Source organism: Amblyraja radiata, chromosome 17 (genome assembly GCF_010909765.2).
Source record: "Amblyraja radiata isolate CabotCenter1 chromosome 17, sAmbRad1.1.pri, whole genome shotgun sequence".
In the NCBI taxonomy this organism is placed as follows: domain Eukaryota; kingdom Metazoa; phylum Chordata; class Chondrichthyes; order Rajiformes; family Rajidae; genus Amblyraja; species Amblyraja radiata.
The window spans coordinates 26,511,080-26,533,240 of NC_045972.1; positions in this window are offsets into that span (position 1 = coordinate 26,511,080).

Here is a 22,161-nt window from a genome sequence, read left to right on the forward strand (position 1 = left end):
GCTCCACGATGTTACGCCGCAATGCAGACAGAGATATGACACGGAGAAAGTTTCTCCGTCGAGGAAAGAGATTATAAAAGTTTCACCCACCACCCCCCACATAATACAAAACTAAAGATAAACTAAAACATACATTTTGCAACAAACTAAAAACACAAAGAAGGAAAAAGACGAAACAGACCGTTGGCGAGGCAGCCATCGTACGGCAACGCATGGACAGAATTGGACAGACTTATGGAGGACTGTTTGGAACCCTGATAACAGAGAGGAAGAAGCTGCTCCTGAGCAAGGATAAAAGCAAACTGAGGAATCGACAGTTGACACGAATCCACAGCTCTCTGGCTGAGAGAGGAGAGAACGACTGTCGAATTATGGCCCAATTATTCTGTCGGATAACAGCACATCATCGTCTAATGCATTTTTCTAAAATTTCTCTAACATTATCTTAATGGAGGCTTTGAGCACTTAAAGTTAACAGATCAACAATTCTCTTAACATGGCAAATGGGGCGAATTGATAAAAGACCTTGAGGCTCTAATCAGAGCCTTTTAAGAGTAATATTAGAAAGCTCTTGACGTATAGAGGATGGAGCTACACTCTACAGATGGCAATTGATGCCGGGTTAATGGTTAAATCTAAACCTGAGCTCGATAAGATTAGTTTAGTTTTAGTTTAGTGATACTGCACAGAAACAGGCTTGGAAGTCATGATGAGGTTGAGATCAGCTGCCAAAATTCAGCGTAGGCGCCACGGTTTGGGGGGAACTTCCGGGGGGAATTTCAAGTGCGCTCTCGTAATCTTGTCTGAATTGAAGGAGGTGTCAGACCACCAGTTTAATTTAGTTTAGTTTTAGAGATACAGCGTGGAAACAGGCCCTTCGGCCCATCGAGTCGCACCGACCAGCCATTACCCCATACACGAGCACTATCCTGCACACTAAGGACAATTTACAATCTTTACCGGAGCCAAATAACCTACAAACCTGCACATCTTTGGAGTGTGAAAGGAAACCCAGAGAACCCGGGGAAAACACACACGGTCACAGGGAGAACATACAAACTCCGTACAAACAGCATAGTCAGGATCGAATCCATGTCTCTGGCGCTGTAAGGCAACAACTCTACTGCTGCGCCACTGTACCGCCCCAAGAGGTTTGTTAAATAGAGGCATTTGGTAGTATGAGAGAAGGACATCTATATGAAGATAGCAGGTCTACCATTGAATGGGATAGCAGGCTTTAGAAACATAGAAAATAGGTGCAGGAGGAGGCCATTCGGCCCTTCGAGCCAGCACCACCATTCATTGTGATCATGGCTGATCATCCCCTATCAAATAGAAAATGGGCTGATTATGGGCTGAACATTCTCCTTCTCTTCCCCATTATGTTTTATTTCTAGGCTGCAAGCCCTCAAGCTTGTCAAGAGTGTTTTATTGTCATATGCATCTACAATGGAACAATAAAATTTCTTAGTGTAGAAACAAATAACTGCAGATGTTGGTTAATACATAAAACAACACATTGTGCTGGAGTAATTCAGTGGGTCAGGCAGCATCTCTGGAGAACGTAGATAGGTGATATTTCGAGTCGGAACCCTTCTTACTTGCAGCAGCTTATGAATAAACAAAATAAATTTCATTAAATTAATAACCGTTGAGTTACTCCGGCACTTTGTGTCTTTCCTTGCTGAGGTTAGTGTTGTTCAGTGTTCAAGAACCTGATAGTTGCCGGGAAGAAGCTGTTCTTGAACCAGGTTGTCGCGATTTTCAGACTCCAGTACCTTCTTCCCGATGGCAGGAGTGAAATGAGAGCATGGCCCGGGTGGTGTGGGTCTTTGATGCTGCTGGCAGCCTTTTTGTACCTCGTATAGATCCCTTCAATGGTGGAGAGGTCAGTATCCGTGATAGACCGGGCAGTGTCCACTACTCTCCATAATCTCACACGACCGCAGGTCATAATGTATTACTTCAATAAGTTGAGTTCAAATTTTCACAAGTTAAGAAAATATTCCATACATTGCTCAACACAGCACTAGTGTAAATATAACAGATTTTATCCCAGAAGGCAATCATACATTGCACATACAACAAAACACAATTTATTATGGTGAAAAAGCATTAATTTATCACGGTATGTTTTTCCTTCCATTATTTTATTTTTTATTAATGATAAATTGGAATTACATTCACTGATTACACATATTTATCTTAGTCATCTATCATAACTTAAATTAAAGTACTACATCGAACATGTTTTATTACATCTAGCTAAAAGGTTCGAAGAAAAATGGCTTGTTTAGAAAAGTGATGAATTAAAATGTGTTTTTACAAAATTGAGGCATTTGCAAGCAAACATTAACCCATAATACACACGGCAAAAAACAACTCAATTTCATGGAGCTGACCTCTTTCATAAACATTTTTACTTACGTCCAACATATAATTTGAAGATTCTGGCTGAATTTGTACAATTAATTGTGTCAGTTTCAGATGCATTGCTTAAGGAATTGATAGAGAAAACAAAAATCAAAATAACTTCAGATGCGGGAAATCTGAAACAAAATCAGAAAGCAATGGAAACACTCAGCAGATCAGGCAGCCTCTGTGGAAGGAGATTCCTTTTGAAAACCTTAATTGAAGGATTTTAGGTTTTTAGTTTTAGTTTCAGAGGAACAGCATGAAAACCAGCCCTTCGCCGCCAAGTTCACACCAGCCACTGTTCACACTCAATCTATGTAATCCCACTTTCACAGCCGCTCCCTACACACTAGGGGCAATTTACAGAGACAACATTATCTACAAATCTGCAGGTCTTTGGAGTGTGGGAAGAAACCAGAGCACCCAGAGAAACCTTACAGGGAGAACGTACCAACTCCGTACAGACAGCAGCCCTGGTCGGGATCGAACCTGGGACTCTGGTGCTGTTTGGCAGCAACTCAACTGCTCCTCCACTGTCACTCTTTTTATTTTTTGTTTTTTAGGACATCGTCTTGACAGATTTAAAGGTCAATATCTAACAACACAAATATGGATAGTCCGGAGCTAAATTAATTGAAAAAATGCTACAACTCTCATTCTTTTTTTTGTCTTCTTTGTTAATGAATATTTAATTAAAAACTAAAACCTAATTTTTGCCTAACTGTCCAATTGATATTAAATATTCCGCTCAATTACACCAGACCAAATATAATGAATAATAATTATTACAGTGAAACGCATTTGAAACATTGTTTTGGTCACACTGTTATAGGAAAGATGTTGTCTTTAGACTTTAGAGATACAGCGTGGAAACAAGCCCTTCAGCCTACTGAGTCCATGGCCACCAACGATCACCCCATACATTAACACTATCCTACACACCAGGGACAAATTACAATTTTACAGAAGCCAATTAACCTACAAACTTGTACATCTTTGGAGCGTGTGAGGAAACCGGAGCACCTGGAGAAAACCCACACAGTCAAAGGGAGAACGTACAAACTCTGTACAGACAGCACCCATAGTCAGAATCGAACCTGGGTCTCTGCATCTGTAAGGCAGCAACTCTACTGCTGCACCACTGTGCTGTCCCATGTTGTTAAGCAGGAAAAGCGTGCAGAAAAGATTTACAAGTATATTGCCAAAACGCAAGGGCCTGGGCTATAGGGAGAGGTAGGGCAGGCTTGGACTTTATTCCTTGGAATGCAGTAGGATGAGGGGCGATCTTATAGAGGCGTCTAAGATCAAGAGGGGAATAGATGGAGTGAATGCAGTGTCTTTTACTCAGAGTAGAGAAATTGAGAACCAGAGGATACGGGTTTAAGGTGAGGGGGAAAACTGTATTAGCAACCTGAGGGGCAACTTTTTTTACACATAATGGGGTAGGTATATGCAACAAGCTGCTGGAGGAGGTAGTTGAGGCAGGCACCATCACAACATTTAAGAAACATTTAGACAGGTACATGGAAAGAATAGGTTTAGAGTGATATGGACCAAACGCAGGCAGTTGTGACTGGTGTAGATGGGGCATGTTGGTTGGCGTGGAGGGACTCGGTGGGTCAGGCAGCATCTGTGGAGGTAGAGAGATGGCCAACGTCTCTCTGACTGCTTCAGGATTGGAAGTGCGGAGGGGAGATATGTTCCAAAGAGGTGAGGGAGGAGGGGCTGAGGCAGGAGCGGGCAATTGAAAGGTGGATGCAGGTGATGAGGGGTTGATGTGTAGATAGAGCTAGGTGGGAGAGGGAGGGGGGAGCGACAGAGGGCGAGAGGTGATAACTGGGCAAACAAAGGACAGCAGACTATGCAGAGATCTTCCAGCTGCTTGTTGTTTATTTACATACTCCGGAGTCCAACGTCAGCAATTCTGCTGCGCCTCCATAAGAAATACAGCTTGTGACTCGTCCTCAGACCTACCAACTCCTAATGCCTGATTAATTGTTTCTGCACTGCAGTTATCCAGGAAAACACTGCATTAAAACAGAGCCAGGCATTGCACCATGTTTTAGAAACTAACTGTAGTTCAAATGCACAGAATCCCAGGCAAACTTGGTATAAATATGAGGTATATTAGCACACCTGATTACTTTGCATTTCTGGAGATTTAATTGCATGATTCTCCATAGATGTGAAGACAAATAAGACAAGCAGCCAATGTTACTGCAGTGAAAAAACATTTAATCAAACATTAGAATCATAGCATTAAAACAGGCCTTTCAGCCTAATATAGACACAAAATGCTGGAGTAACGCAGCAGATCAGGCAACATCTCTGGAGCAAAGTAATAGGTTACATTTCGGGTCGAGACCCTTCTTCAGACTGGGAGGCTGGGGAGAGGGAAACTAGATGAATGAAAAGGTTCGGAACAACTCAGAGCCTGCACTGAAGAACAAGGTAAGATTGAGCCCACAATGTTCCATTGTTGGCTATGGAAGAGCTGTTAACAAAGGGATATATGGATGCGAGCAGTGGAACCAGCAGAATGACTAGGGTGGGGGAGGGACGCTGAAAGAGGGAATGCAGGGACTACCTGAAATGCCCAACTTTTCCATGCCGACCAAGGTGTCCCATCTAAACTAATCCCATTGGCCTGGAGCTGGCCCATCTATATTACTAAAAGTCTGATCTTGACCACTTCCTGGTGTTCTGTATATTGATTTTAGAAAAAAACGCTGCCACTTACGGCTGTGATTTTTGGCCATCGTACTCAGAGTTCCCCTCTGCTGCGCAGGACAAGAGGATTTTTCCCATCGATGAAAAATAAGAGTTATTAGTGTTTTAAAAATGTTGAGATTCGCTCTCCTGAAGGCCACGCCCCCTTCCGGAGGGACTATAAAACCCAGAAGTGTTGAGTGCCTCAGTCAGTCTCTGCAGAATGGGAGAGTGAGAGGGTCGTGTCTCTCAGTCTGAGCTGTGAATAACACTGAACACATGTCTACTAAACTGTGAGTGGTTTTACTGACCTGTCAGTGTCCTTAATGTGGTTTGAAAATATAGTTTGGAAATGCTAAAGCTGTGTTGTCTTTGGTTTGGAAATGCTAAAGCTGTGTTGCCTTTGGATTGGAAATGCTAAAGCTGTGTTGCCTTTGGTTTGGAAATGCTAAAGCTGTTGCCTTTGGTTTGAAAATGCTAAAGCTGTGCTGCCTTTGGTTTGGAAATGCTAAAGCTATGTTGCCTTTGATTTGAAAATGCTAAAGCTGTGTTGCCTAATTAAAGTTGCCTAGCCTAATTAAAGTTGCCTTGCCTAATTAAAGTTGCCTTGCCTAATTAAAGTTGCCTTGCCTGATTAAAGTTGCCTTGCCTGATTAAAGTTGCCTTGCTAAATTAAAGTTGCCTTGCCTTCTTATAATTAAAAGTCTAATCTTGACAACTTCCTGTTTGCGCTTTATATTGATTTAGAAAACACGCCACCATGTACGGCTGTGATTTTTGGCCATTTACTCAGAGTCCCCCTCCGCTCATCAGGTGCCGAGGATTTTTCCCATCGATGAAAAATAAAAGAGTTATTAGTGTTTAAAAAATGTTGAGATTCTCTCTCCTGTCAATCATGCCATGAAGGTCACGCCTCTTCTGGTGAGAGGGGAGGAGGGACTACAAAACCCAGAAGTGTGGGCGTGGCTCGGTCTCTGCAAGATGGAGGAGGGAGAGGTCACGACTCCCTGTCTTTAGTGGCCTTGTGCCCTGCTTGAAGTGGTAAGAAATTTGGTGGCCTTGCACCCTGCTTGAAATGGAATTTCAAGGAATAGTTGTGAGTCAACTGCCAGCCCACCAGCCGTGAGTGAGTGAGTTGCCAGCACAACTGGCTTGAGTAACTGAGCCACCAGCCCAAGACTTTGTGCATTAGTAGTTGGTTCTCTTCCCATGGTAGAGGATACAAAACAGTCACCACATGTTCTGAAGCTCCTGGAGTCTTCAAACATTGTTCTAATTGAATAGTTGGCAGCTCTACGATAGAAGGGCACTGACTTTGTTGCAAGTTATGGCACTTAACATCTCATAACCTTCAATCAAGTCAAGCGTTTCTGACTTTAGGTTGGTAGAAACTATCTTCCTAACTTAACCCTTCATTTTCCAAGATCAAATTCTCCTTCATAAAATTCACCTTCTCCCTGTTTCAGCACAGTGGCGCAGTGGTAGAGTTGCTGCCTCACAGCACCAGAGGCCTGGGTTCAATCCCAACTACGGATGCTGTCTAAGTGGAGTTTGTGCGCTCTCCCCGGGACTGCGTGGGTTTTCTCTGGGTGCTCCGGTTTCCTTCCACACTCCAGAGACGTACAGGTTTGTAAGTTAATTGGCTTCGATAAAAAATGTAAATTGTCCCCAGTGTGTAGGAAAGTGCTAGTATATGGGAATCGCTGGTCAGTGCGTACTCGGTGGGCTGAAGGACCTGCTTCCGCGTTTATCTCTAAACTAAACTAAACTGAACTAAATTTGGAACTTGCTCATGTTGCTATTGCTCTCTACACAAGGTGTCTTGTGTGGCTGTAATCTATGTTCTACCTATTTGTACTCCATCCTCCCAATAGAAAGGTGGAATTACAGGTTGAAAATCAAAAGAACTGCAGGTGCTGGAAATCTGAAACTAAAAGAGGCAAAGTACTTGAGTAACTCAGCGGGTCAAGCAGTATCACTGGAGAACATGGATAGGTGATGTTTTGGGTTGGGACCCTTCTTTAGACTGATTGAGGTGAAGGGGAGAAAGCTAGAAGGATGGAGGACCAGAACAAAGCCCGGTAAGTGATAGATAGATGTGGGTGAGAGAGGTTTTGATAGGCTGATGGTCGAACAAAGACCAGAGATGAAAAGACAATGTGAGTGATAAGAACAGAAGAAGCACGAATTGTGAAGCTAGAGGAAGGAATGGAGAAAGCGGATCTGAGTTGGGCACAGGAAAGAGAGGGGGAAGGAAAATAAATAAATAAAAAGGGGGTTTTTTTGTTGATTAGTTACCTAAAATTGGAGAATCCAAAATGTTGGAAACACTGGCAGGCCTGGCAATATCTGTGAAAACCGGAAGTCAATATTTCAGATCATAGAATTGAGATAAAATGGCATAGATACAGGCACTTTGGCCCATTGCATCTCTGCTGGCCATCATGCCCATCCTTGGTAATCCCACTCACCTGGATTATTCCAGTAACGTCCTTGTTAATCTTTTACACAGCCTTCCCATTTTAGTGCCATAGGAGAACAGAATTGTGCACAATATTCTTAGTGTTTAGGAAGGAACTGCAGATGCCGCTTTACACTGCAGATAATAAAGATAGACACAAAATGCTGAAGAAGGGTATCAAACGTCACCCATTCCTTCTCTCCAGAGATGTTGCCTGTCTCGCTGAGTTACTCCAGCATTTTGTGTCTATCTTCTCTATATATTGTACCTAGTGTGGTCTCACCAATGTCTTATAGCTGTTCATTGGTGCCTGTCCATTGCCCCTGAGTCTTGGTCTCTGGCTGTTCAGTCAACGTCCTTGGACTGGAAGCACAGATAGACATTGAAACTAAAACAATTGTGACGGGCGACAGGAAATAAACTCTTCCTCATCGCATCACTCCTCTTAGCTACTGATCATTTAATCATCAGTATCTGGTCTATCCTTGACTGTTGGCCATATCTAATCATCACTAAAGCAGTAATTAGCCATAGTGATATTTGATAGATGTGAATAACTGTGATCCTTACCAATTGGAAGGTTTTTTTTTTGTCCTGCTGTTTTAATTACTTTTTAATTGAAAGTCTCATTTAAAAAGCACTAAAGAATGCTTAATCGCCTTTCTTTGAGTGAACACCACAGGCCTTTCTTCTGAAGGCGTCATGCACCCAACGGCTTTTTGTTCTGCGTATTGCGGGCTGGCACAGCATGGCCTCATTATCCCAGTGGCTTGGGTTCAATCCTGACATCCAGTGCTGTCTGTGTGGAGTTTGTAAGTTCTTGTATAAGCTTCAATAACGTCCCCTCTCATTCATCTCATTTCTGATAGTCACAACCCTAGCCAGCCGACGTCTCCTCATAAGTCAACTCATCGGAGCATTTATAAATAGAGCAACAAGGAACTGTAGATGCTGGTTTACACAAAAATTCACAAAGTGCTGGAGTAACTTAGCGTCCCTGGAGAAGATGGATAAGCGACGTTTCAGGTATAGGTTAGTTTTGTTTAGAGACACAGCATATTGGCGTAATGGCAAGTAATAGGTGAATACAGGAGAGGGTGTGTGTTGCTAAGCAGATGTCTATAGGCATGTTTATAGTTTTTGTTTAGTTGAGAGATACAGCGTGGAAACAGGCCCTTCAGCCCACTGTGTCCACGCCGACCAACGATCCCTCATTAGTTCTATCCTGCACTGTATCCTACACACTAGGGACAATTTGCAGAAGCCAATTAACCTACAAACACACGTCTTTGAAGTGTGGGAGGAAAGCGGAGCACCCGGAGAAATCCCACGCGGTCACAGGAAGAACGTACATACTCCATACAGACAGCACCCATATTTAAGATCAAACCCGGGTCTCTGGTGCTGTAAGGCAGCATCACTTCCACTGCACCACTGCATGGAATTATGGAAGCACAGCGGTGCAGCAATAGAGTTGCAACCTTACAGCGCCAGAGACCCGGGTTCGATCCTGACTATGGGCGTTTGTAGATTCTCCCTGTGCTCCGGTTTCCTCCTACACTCCAAAGATATGCAGGTTTGTAGGTTAATTGGCTTCGGAAATTTGTAAATTGTACCTAGTATTGAGGATTGTGCTGGCATAAGGGGTGATCGCTGGTCAGTGCGGACTCGGTGGGAAAAAGTGCCTGTTTCCGTGCTGTATCTTTAAAGTCTAAAGTCTATAGTAAAGTAAAAGTTGGTCTTGGCGTCATGTTCGGCACAAATATTGTGGGCCGAAGGGTAGTTCCTGTGCCATACCATTATTATTATGGTATCAAGCTGGTTGGCACAAACTTGGTAGGTCGAAGGGCCTGTTTCTACACTGTATTGTCAAACATCTAAAACTTAAATGGCTGCAGAGTAGGAAATCTCAGCAAGGTGGTATGAGAAATGGATAATCTCCCTACTTTTTATATAACCAGTGGAATCATAATAAATTCAATTTCTCTCAATTACAGTATATTGTTGGACTTCACAGCCGGCATTAATTAAGTAAACCAAATTTATTGTAAACACTACATCACCATAATTAAACTAAAGCATCTGAAATCACATTTCTTCAAGACAATTTCATTTGTTGCTGGTGATGGGTTATGATTAACACTCAGTGCATCAAAAGCATCAGTGAAGCATGTTCATCATGACAGCGCGTGTGTGACTCGTCTCTCCATTCCCAAATCTCCGGACTTAATGAGATACTTACTGCTTAGATTAAATAATATTAAGTATAATTTACAGCACGGTAATTGGACATATGACCCAGTTGCTCTGTGTTGGCTGTTAGACTGCATGGAATGTCTATATAATCTCTGTCTCATCTATTTACTAACTTCCTTTAGACTTGAGAGATTACAGCACAGAAACAGCATAATAGGCGTAATGGTACCATGCCACCCACCAAGTCTGTGCCTCTGTGTGGGGTTTTCACATTCTCCATGTGACCACCCGGGTGCTCTCGTTTCTGTAGACTATAAAATGTAGAGGTACAGCACGGAAACAGGCCCGCAAACCACCATCTTTCTCCTTGTCCAACCACCTTTGTGTCCTGGGGTTGCCTCCTGCAGCTAATCTTGAACACGCTAGAGGCAACACCCTCTCCTACTGGCCCACTCTCCGCGTCTGTCGTCGCCAGCGGCTCCCTCCTCCTTGACTCACCAGTCTTCAGGGTCGAGCTCAGCAGCTCCGAGCTTCCCCTGCAGGCAGCGGCCCGCCGGGTCCTTCTTCGTGGCGGCGAATCAGCCCTGCCACCACATGTTGCCATTGGGTCCATCCTTGCTCCCGGTGACCGCCAGGTCCGTCTTCACAGCGGGCCAGGGAATGTGCTTTAAAATACTTTACCAGCAGCAGATCAGAGATTCCTTATTGTTTTGACCCCGTGCAATGATTTGGACCTCGCGGTGCAAATCAAAGAACATTTGGTTTCATTTCTGCTGACAAAGGTGATAATTATGCTGGGCGAAGCTTCCAGATCAGCTGCTGTAGTTTATTAGTAGGGTCCCATGTTCGGCACAGATGTGGTGAGCTGAAGGACCTGCTCGTGTTCTGTATTGGTCCATGTTCTACATTGTATGTTTGACAACTGAGAAGATCAAGGGACAAAAGGCTTACTCCTACTTATTTTGTTGTCAGGTTAGACTAATGAAAATTCATCGACCTGAAAAGGTAATTCCATTTTCCCCTCTCACTGGAGTAAGTATTTTCAGCATTCTCTCTCAATGCTGATTTCGAGCACCGCAGTGATTCATAGCTCAGTTTCAGCAACGCTTTTCACTCCCTCCCCCATTCTCATACTTGGCTCCTTTTATTCAGCTCAGCTGCAATTAATAAACTTTATTAAACATTGGTTCCGCTGCATGATTCAGGGACAGTTTCAGCCCAGCTGTTATCAGGCAACTGAACCATCCTATCAACAAAGAGAGAGAGGTCCTGACCACCCGTCTACCTCATTGGAGAACTTTGGGCTAGTTATTCCTGACAGCTCCAACCAAGACCACAACAAATTGCAGAGAATTGTGGGGGTAGCCAAGACTATCATACAAACAAACACCTTTCCATTGACTCAGTCTACACATCACGTTGCCTCGGCAAGACCACCAGCATAATCAAGGACAAGTCTAACCCCGGGCACTCCCTCTTCTCCGCTCTCCCATCAGGCAAGAGGTACAGAATTGTGAAAACGGACACCTCCAGATTCAGAGACAGTTTCTTCCCAGCTGTCATCAGGCAACTGAACGGTCCTATCATCAACTAGAGAGCGGTCCAGACCTACCATCTATTTTTCATTGCAGACCCTCGGACTATTTTTAATCAGACTTTACTAGCGTTTATCTTCCACTAAATGTTATTCCCTTTATCCTGTATCTGCACACTGTGGACAGCTTGATTGTAATCATGTTTAGTCTGTTCGCTGACTGGATAGAACGCAACAAAAATCCTTTCACTGTATTTGGTACACATGACAATAAACTAGACAAAACTAAAATGTGTAATATTGCAAGCAGTTCTGGTTGCCTCATTACAGGAATGATGTGCAGGCTTTGAAGAGGATGCAGAGGAGTTTTATAGAAGCCAATCACAGAGTCTGCACCCGCAGTCAGTATCGAACCCAGGTCTGTAAGGCAGCCACTCTATCGCTCCGCCACTGTGCCGCCCTAAGTGAGTAGTGAGTCATAGATGAAGCGGACTTGCTTTAAATCGAAGGGCAGTGGGCTCATTATGCACTGGTACAGCAGATTGTGCTGTTCGTGGGTTTAGTTTAGTTTAGCTCGGTATGGACATTGTGGGCCAAAGGGCCTGTTCATCCTGGAGTATAGAGCTGTTGATTTTTACAGTGGTCACAAAATCACTTCACTCTGGCTTTAGGATGCTGTTTTGCAGTTCAGGATACATGTAATCTTGTGTTGCAGTCTCAGCAGTTTGGAACCTCTTTCTCAGCTTGCCTGTTGAACAGGATTGAACCACATAATTGAAGCATGTACCTGAGACTGTACCCGTCACATAACAGAGTATTTCAGACCTTTCCAGTACCACAACTGCTCAAAGACAAGAAAATATTAAGCCTTACTAGTCCTGCAATACAAAGCCAACACAATGTCATATGTTACTGGTTCTATAACTTGGAGAAATGTCTAACCTGAATTATAACCATCTGAAAGAAATTGCAAACGTTCTTTCGACTTTAGAGATACAGCACGGAAACCGGCCCTTCGGCCCACCAAGTCGACGCCGACCAGTGATTCCCATACGCTAGGACTATCCCATACACTAGGGATCAGTTAATTTTTACAGAAGCCAACCAACCTACAAACCTGTACATCTTTGGAGTGTGGTAGGAAACCGGAGCACCCGGGGAAAACCCACACGGTCACAGGGAGAACGCACAAACTCTATACAGAGAGCACCTGTAGTCAGGATCGAACCCAGGTCTCTGGTGCTATGATGCAGAAACTCTACAGTAGCGCCAATAATAACAGAAGCAGGTTCAATATTACAGAGCGATTGGAAATGACAAATAAAAACTTCAGGGGCCGGAGATCTGAAATTATATTAAGGAGATGTACGGGGCAGGTTTTTTACACATTAGGGTGGTGGGTGCCTGGAACATGCTGTTAGAGTGATGGTGGAGTCAGATATTATAGGGGTATTTGTCAGGCTTTAGCAGCAAATAGAGGGATATGTATCAAGAGCAGGCTGCGGAGATTCATTTAACTTGGCATTATGTTCAGCACGAACATCGTGGGTCAAAGGGCCGGCTCCTGTGCTGCACTGATCTGTGTTCCATTTAATTAGACACATTAACATCTTTCAGAGTTAATAATATATTCAACCACTTTAGATGATCAGTTAGTCTGAAAAAGGGTCTCGACCCGAAATGTCACCCATTCCTTCTCTCCAGAGATGCTGCCTGTCCCGCTGAGTTACTCCAGCTTTTTGTGTCTATCTTAATTCTAATCTTACATTTCTGGCAGGGGGTCTCTTTGTGTTTTCTGGTTCTTGATTCCCCTACCCTGAGAAAAAGGCTGTGTATTTATCCCATCTAATCACCTGATGATCGTATACACCTCTATAAGATCACCCTTCATCCTCCTGCGCTCCAAGGAATAAAGTGCTAGCCTTCCCAACCTCTCCCTATAGTTCAAGCTCTCAAGTCCTGAGCGGCACACGTATGTGTTGATCTATATGTATATGCATGAACATAAACAAAGTACTGAAGGAACTCTGCTCAGGCAGCATCTGTGAAGTGAATGGACAGATGACATTTCAGGTCGGGACCCTTCATCAGACACTCAAATGTGAGAAGGTATGAGTATGCATGTATGTGTATGTGTATGTGCATGAATGCATGTCCGTGTTGGTGTGTATCCCCATATCTGTTCAAATGTGTGTATATGCGTATGTGTCTGTGTGTGTGTGCGTTTGTGGCTGTGTGTTCGTGCCTGTGTAAGTGTGTGTGTTTGTGTGTGAGTGTGTGCATGTGTGCGTGTGCGTGTGTGCGTGTGCGTGTGTGTGTGTGTGCGTGTGTGTAGCCACCTGTACGCATGGACAGGCCCACCATCAATTTTCCTGCACCTTGGTTCGAGAGCCTTGCCAATTATCCATTTTGCCGGATCAACAGAGGTCACATTATGATAATTCAACAATACACCCCTGACCCACTAATTATATTCCTTGTGGCTCTAAAACAGTTGACGCCACATGACGCATCTCACAGTTTCCGCGTAGAAACACCACAGTCAGGTTGGTCCTTATCTTGTATCGATATAGACTTGTGCTTAGGCTTGGTCCCATGACTGTCACTTGCACCTTGCTTGGAAGCCATAGCTAGGGGGGTTAAATGTAAGTTAAATAAGCTAAGAATAGCCAAAACCGAGGGGTCGCCTACCAACCACTGCAGATGAAAACAATTAACTCGGCGGTGGACCTGTTTTTGTGCGCACATGTGTTTGGCAGCTACAATCTGAGAGGGAAAGCAGAGAGAGGATTGTTGCTTCAAAAGCTCTATTTTGCTGCTGTAATAGGATTTAAGGTCTTTTCTCAAAGACATGTTCTCTTAAATTGAGCAAGCTGTTGTTATTTTCCTTTCCCTTGATATTCCTCCTCATTGAATGATTTTGAGTTTTATTATTGTGCCTGGGACAAGGCCAGACTCACAAAGTGGGCAGAGTTTGACCTCAGCAGACACCATTGATTAACTGCTGGACATTAATATAATTATTACCGTGCAGTGCGCCAACGTTGATTGTTTTTTGCCCCCTAGGTTCATCACGTGACCACCTACTAATCATGACTTTCCCCTTGCATTCCCGCCCTTGGCCAATGCTCAGGGTATGTCACCTTCTCTCCACCAATCAGAGAAAACAAACCCTCCATTGTCCACTTGACTTAATAAGAAAGCTTGTCTTCCCTCTGCCTCCTATTTTTAAAAATTCAATAAATAAAGTGTTCAGACAAAATGGAAATAGGAGAAATACAATTTAGTTTTAAGGTTCTGTGGTTTCTCTCTTGGGTTTTTGCAACGATCTGGCAATTAATCTTCATTTCTTGGAAAATCCATATTAGTCCTGGTGGGTTGTCAACATCGGCGGGAAGAGCCGCTGCCTTACACACCAGAAACACGGGTTTGATCCTTACCTCAGGTGCTGTCTGTGTGCAGTTTGCATGTTCACGCATCGTGACTGCGTGGGTTTTCTCCTGGTGCTCCGGTTTCCTCACACATCCGAAATATGCGCGTGCTTGTAGGTTAATTGGCTTCTGTAAATTCCCCCTATTGTGTAGGGAGTGGATGAGAAAGTAGAATAACTTGCCCAGGCCGACCAGCATGCTCCATGTCCCGAGCCAAAACATCACCCATCCATGTCCTCCAGAGATGCTGCCTAACCTGCTGAGTTATTCCAGCACTTTGTGTCTATTTTTGGTATAAACCAGCATCTGCAGTTCCTTTTTATTGCACACAGACTAACATTTCCTCGTCTGGTGAACTTGTTCTGAGGCTCTGTTCTCATCAGCCCTGACTGCAATGAACTGGGCTCCATCTCTGCTTGGATGGACTTATTGTTCGACATTGAAATCATCTGGGCAGAACAAGTCAATCGGGAAGGATTTTAATCCCATGGGAACAGCCTGTGAACCGGGGGTGGTGATAACTCACTCAAGTGAAGAATTAAAAAGCGTAATACGTTATCCAGGACATTGTGAATAATGTTCCAAACTCGAACAAAAGTAATAACAAAATGTGCAACCATTAAACCAACCTTCCACTCGTGGGACAATGGAGTAACACTTTGTTGACTGTGTGGCAAGGTGCAGGTGTGGTACAAGTCTGCACCTCTATGATCAACATTAACCCAGGCGGCACAGTGGTGCAGCGGTAGATCTGCTGCCTCATAGCGCCAGGGACCCAGGTTCGATCCTGACCTTGGGTGCTGTCTGAACAGAGTTTGTACGTTTTCGCTGTCACTGCGTGGGTTTTCTCCAGATGCACCAGTTTCCTCCCACATCCCAAAGACAGGAGGGGGGGGGGGGGGGGGGTGGGTTGTAGGTTAATGGGCTTCTGTAAATTCCCCCTAGAGGGTGGGGAGTGCATGCAAAAATGGGATAAGATAGAACTTTTAGAGATACAAGGTAGACACAAAATGCTAGAGTAATTCAGCGGGACAGGCAGCATCTCTGCAGAGAAGGAATGGGTGACGTTGTGGGTGGGACAGAGATAGAATGTAGTCGGAAACAGTTAGACTGGTGGGAGAACTGGGAAGGTGGAGGGGCTGGACAGAGAGGGAAAGCAAGGGCTATTTGAAGTTGGAGAAGTCAATGTTCATACCAATAAATAAATAAGCTACTCAAGCGAAATATGAGGTGCTGTTCCTCCAATTTGCTCTGGGACTCATATATCTTTCATTATAGGTTGAGCTAGTTCATTTTCCCATGCATGTCTATATAATTCCGTCGACGGGACCTCACTATCTAAAAGAATATTATAAATGTGAGATATTAATTTATATGTGTTGGGATGTTTATTCAAACATTCATCAAGGGTCTCTGGCCCTAGTTCTATATTCTTGTGTATGTGATTTAACATAATCTCTAATTTGTAAATATCCAAAAAAAATATTTGAATGTAGTCCATGATTCTGTTGTAACTCCTGAAATGAAAGAAAAATACCTTTTCTGTAAAGATGTCCCACCTTTTTCATTCTATAATTTTTCCATTGTCCAACACAGAAGGTTTAAATGAAGGATTATTTACAATGGGGAGAAGGAGTGATAAATTATCCAATTTTAAAGTCATTTTTAATTGTTTCCAAGTTCGTATACCATTATATTCAGTTTTGTTGGAGCTAACAAAATCGAGCCAATTTCAAAAGGTAAACAATCTTCCTTTTCCATCTTTAACCAATCTGGTTGTTGATCCATATCTGCCAACCAGAAGTTCATAATATTTAATATTAACTGCCCAAAAATAAAATTAAAAAATTGGTAAAACTAATCTTCCATTCATCTTTGATTTACATAAATGTTTTTTACTTATTCTATGGTTCTTATAATCCCAAATAAAACAATAGAATCAACTTTAAAAATAATAATTTTTGGGAGATATATCGGAATTGATTGAAAAAGGTACAGTAATTGTGGAAGGTTCGTGCTGTATTTCTAAACTAAACTCCACTTCCTGGGCGAGATAGAAAGGCAGCTCGTGGTCCTCGAGCAGAAGGATAGGACTGGAAGGAATGAAGGGGAAGGAAAGAAACAAGGAATGAAGAGGGGAAACAAGGGTTGGATAGAATGAATGAGTGAAGGAATGGAGAGAGAGAGAAGGAGAAATTAATGAATGGTGAGTTTAGTTTTTATTTTTGTTTACAGATTCAGCTTGAAAGCAGGCCCTTCAGCCCACCAAGTCCACACTGACGGTACACAAAATTGCTGGGGAAACTCAGCGGGTGCAGCAGCATCTATGGAGCGAAGGAAATAGGCGACGTTTCGGGCCGAAACCCTTCTTCAGACTGATGGGGGGTGGGGAAAGAAAGAAGGAAAAAGGGGAGGAGGAGGAGGAGCCCGAGGGCGGGAGGGTGGGAGGAGACAGCTAGAGGGTTAAGGAAGGGGAGGAGACAGCACGGGCTAGCCAAATTGGGAGAATTCAATGTTAATGCCATAAGGACGCAAGGACCCCAGACGGAATATGAGGTGCTGTTCCTCCAATTTCCGCTGTTGCTCACTCTGGCAATGGAGGAGACCCAGGACAGAGAGGTCGGATTGGGAATGGGAGGGGGAGTTGAAGTGCTGAGCCACCGGGAGGTCAGGTAGGTTATTGCGGACTGAGCGGAGGTGTTCGGCGAAACGATCGCCCAACCTACGCTTGGTCTCACCGATGTAAATGGTCCACACTGACCATTGGTCACCCATTAGTTCTATGTTATACCACTTTCTCATCCACAACCTACAAACCAGGGGAAATTTACAGAGGCCAATTAACCTCCAGCCCCATATTTCTTTGTAATGTGCAAAGAAAGTGTTGGTCTTGACATCATATTCATCATGTTCATTGTGGGCTGAAGGACCTGTTCCTGTACTGTACTGTTCTATGTTCTATCTTCTATCTTCTACAAAACCAGATCTGCCGGAGGAAACCCACGCGGTCACAGGGAGAACGTACCAACTCCACACAGACAGCACCCAAAGTCAGGATCGAACCCTTGTCTCTGGCACTGCGAGGCAGCGGCTCTACCAGCCGCGCCACTGTGCCGCTTGTCGTTGAGTTCTGGCAGTGAGGTATTCTGTTGTAAAGAGTAGACTGGTTGTCAGCAGCTCAGGAGAAGTTGGAGCTGAGGTGCGGGGTTGTTCAGAGCAGAACCAGCATATTGAAGGGGTAGCCAGGAAGGCACATCAACACCTCAATTCCCTCCCGAGTCCGATGCAATTCAGCACGCCCCCAATCTTGCTTCAGGCTGAGGATGTTGAGGAGAGAAATCCCTGCCAACGGGCTGACATTTTGTACAATGGACCTGTACAAAATGCTGTCTTTCCGAGCACAACTTAAACAGCAGAAGGTGTGAAGATTGTTTGCCATAAGGGAAGGATATATTTGGCTCTAAGGAAATGCAGGAAAGGTACATTCGCTTTATTCTTGGAGCAAAGCCAAAATGAGTAAGATGTGTATGCATTCTCCATTTTAATCGACTGACAGACAATCACATTGAAATGGAGAAAATTCTAGGAATGATTGAAAGCAGGATGGATGGGCAGTTTCACACATTCCCGAGGGCCCCTATCTGCAAAGTCCAGAAATGGGCTGCACAGTCTCAGTGCAAGAGATCAGTAGCTCCAAAATGAGATAAGGAATATTCTTCAGCCTGTGAGTTATAAATCTTTGCAATTCTCCCCACCAGATTTCCTGAATGCTCAGTTACTGAGCTTTACTCAAGACAAAGCTCAATAGATATTTGGACATAAAGCTAATTGGAGGATTTAGGGATGGAGTGAGAAAGGTTCAATGGTTCTTTTATTGTGACGTGTACCAAAGGTACAGTGAAATACATGTTTTTGCATACAGATTAGTGATATTATACATAAGACAACCCTCATCACAGTGAGGAGGAGATTCGCTGTGATGGATATTTGTGTAAATTGTGTGTTGTGTCTTGGTTCTTCTACTTGTTTGTATGACTGCAGAAGCCAAATTTTGTTTGAACCTCAATGAGGTTCAAATGACAACAAATAAATTGTATTGTATTGTGTTGTATTGTAACCCCTGATTGAGTACTCCATGCATGGAAACAGCCCACTGAGTCCATATACAAGAGTCGCCAGGTTTTGATGGCATTTTTATACAGTCCAGGCTGCAGCTGGCCATAAAGGCCCGTTGCAACCATCACCTCATTCAGATCACCGGTGAGCCGTCCTTTCCTCCTCTCCGGGCTTTCAGACTTCGCGCCCCGTGGGAGCGCCCCCCGCAGCCGACCTTGAAGGTGCGGGAGATTAGATCCCCCCCGGTTCTCCCACAGGCCCTTTGACCAGCGTCTGCTGTTATCACCGACTCTCTCCTACTTCCGCTTCCCGGTGTTTGGGGGCGAGCGGGTGACAAAGCTCGGACCCACTCCAAGCGGGCTCACCCAGTTCTGCGGACGGCTGCCTGTCGGAGTTTAGCAATGCCCGCACTACCCTCCTGAGTGCTGGTTTAATGACGTCTAATCTGATCATTCCGGGAGATTGAGCAAAAAGATTATCTATGATCAGTGCTTTCTTTGTGCATCAGTATGCATCACCACAGTGCACCACTTAAAAGTGAAACACTACATTTTCACATTTTTTGAAATTTAATTTTCAATCAAATTTTAAATTATTAGATTATTACAAAACAATCACTAAACTAGAGGGGGATATATTGATGGGAAACCTATTATTGATAGATGAGGCTTGATATTTAATTGATGTGTATACCATCATTTATAATCCTAAGGGGCGGTACGGTGGAGCAGCAGTAGAGTTGCTGCCTTACAGAGACCTGGGATCGATCCTGACTATGGGTGCTGTCTATACGGAGTTTATATGTTCTCCCTGTGACCGCGTGGGTTTTCTCCGGGAAGCACCAGTTTCCTCGCACACTCCAAATACGTACAGGTTTGTAGGTTAAAATGTTTTGGTAAAAATTGTAAATTGTCCCTAATATGTAAGATAGTGCTAGCGTATGGGGATCGCTGGTTGGTGCGGGCTCAGTGGGCCAAAGGGCCTGTTTCCACAATGTATCTCTTAACTAAACTAAACAAAACTAATTATAGAGCAGAGCAGGTGTGTGGAACCATAGGATCTCTTGTACTTGGCTATTGATTTGGCTACCTGACCCGTGTTTTCCACACAATCAACCTGATTTAAAAAAACGGCTGTCTTTTTGTTGGTTAATTCTTTATTTCCCTGTGAGTAGGCCAATGCTTATCACAAAATGGCTTCTGCAGTTGATGTCACACCAACACTTTAAAAAGCAAACTACTTTAGGAACTCAGCGGGTCAGGCAGCAATTGTTGATGTTAATGTTACCGACATTCTGTCATGGACTAATCACATTGAAGTGAGATCTAAGAAGGCACACCAACACATCTATTTCCTCAGGGGACTGTATGTATCCAATGCCTCTTACCAACTTCTACAGATGCACCATAGAAAGCACATGATCAGGTTGCATCACAGCTTGGGTTGGGAAAGACTCTCTGCCCAAGACTGCAACAAATTGCAGAGTTGTGGATGTAGCCCAGTCCATCGCATAGACCAGACTCCCAACCATCGACTCCTTCTACACTTCATGCTGCCTCGGAAAAGCAGCCAACACAATCAAAGATTTGTCATTTCCTCTTCCTACTCTCGTCCGCCTAAAGATACGGAAGCTTGAAAGTATACACCACAAGACTCAGGAACAGCTTCATCCTCTTTATTATCAGGCTTCTGAACAGTCCTTCTATACGCTAGGGTACTGTCCGATTCAACTTTACTCTACTGCGGACATTGGACTTTGTCTCTGGAACTGGTGCACTGCAATGCTGAGAACTATATCCTGCACTCAGTTTCTTCTACTCTGCTCTATCTTTTGTACTCGAGTTTGACTTAATTGTGTTTATGCTTAGTATTATCTGATCTGTTTGGATAGCATGCAAAATATTGATTAGTAGGACTGGATGTTACAATCCCTAAGGTTCTTCACCACAACTGACACCCAGTATTCTTGGGGGTGATCACTAGGTGATTTTGCTCCCAATCAGACACATCTTCAGTTGAGTACCTCAACATCACTGGGTGTTTCGGCCTTTTATCACAAGACACCCTCAGTCGAGGCAGGCCCACCGCAGGATGATCAGCCCTGGGTTTGTGACTTATGGTTAGCCTCTAGATGGTCACGTGGCAGCCCAGACAGCATATTTTCTCTTCAGCCACAGCTAGTGGCTGCTCCATTCTGCTTTTTTCCTTCCATCTTCCTCTCTACCGCTGACTGTGGCTGGTTCTGGACCCATGTCCATTGGTGGGACAGTACTTGGTTGAGCTTCGCCTGGGGTGCTGATACCCTGTGGACTGTGGTGGTTAACCTGCCACTGGGCTTCACTCGACTGATTTGACCGACCTCTTAGAAGGTAATGGCCAATGCGAGGCCCCACACCAAGCTCTCCCAGGCACTTTTCCCTGCCCTGGTGGATCTTGAGACCCTTCTCTGATGTTATCTTTTCCCAGCCACAGATGCAGCTTCGTAGCTTATGTCCTGCCAGGGCTGCTGCAAATACAAATGACAAAAAAAGACACAAAGTGCTGGAGTAACCCAGCGGGTCAGGCAGTATCTCTGGAGAACATGGACAAGGACATTGTGGAAATAAAACTCCAGAGATCCTGCCTGAGCCGCTGAGACAGTCCAGCGCTTTAGTCTTATTTTGTATTAACCAGCATCAGCAGTTCTTTGTTTCTATAAACGACAAAGCCTGGCTCTGACACAGGGAACAAACAATAAAATCATTTCCATGTGTCCTAAAGACTTCACTTGGGAAAGATTATTTTGTTAATCAGTGTAACAAGATACACTCCGATCAACAGCTTGAAATAAAATAATGAAGAATGGATGAAAGTATACCGTCAAGTCAGAAATCGTATTTAGTCTGGAGTTAAATCCCTTAGGAAAGATCGATTGTCACTGATATATATTTAAAAAAATTCTCTCAAACAATTAAATTCACTTGTCTTAGATCCAGCAGTATAAGGAGGGTGTCAGAATCATTGAGAGAGTGTTTCACAACAGGAAACTCGCTTCACATCTATTCCATTGTCAGCCAAGAGTTTTGCGAATTCGAGAACTAGGGGAATGGGAAGGTGCTGGATCGTAAAGTACTGACCATCAGAGCTACTGGTGGTGCAGTGGTAGAGTCGCTGCCTTACAGCGCTGGACACCCGGGTTCGATCCTGACTAAGGATGCTGTCTGTATGTAGTTTGTACGTTCTCCCGTGACCTGCGAGGGTTTTCTCTGGGAGCTCCGGCTTCCTCCCACACCTCAAAGACGTACAGGTTTGCAGGTTAA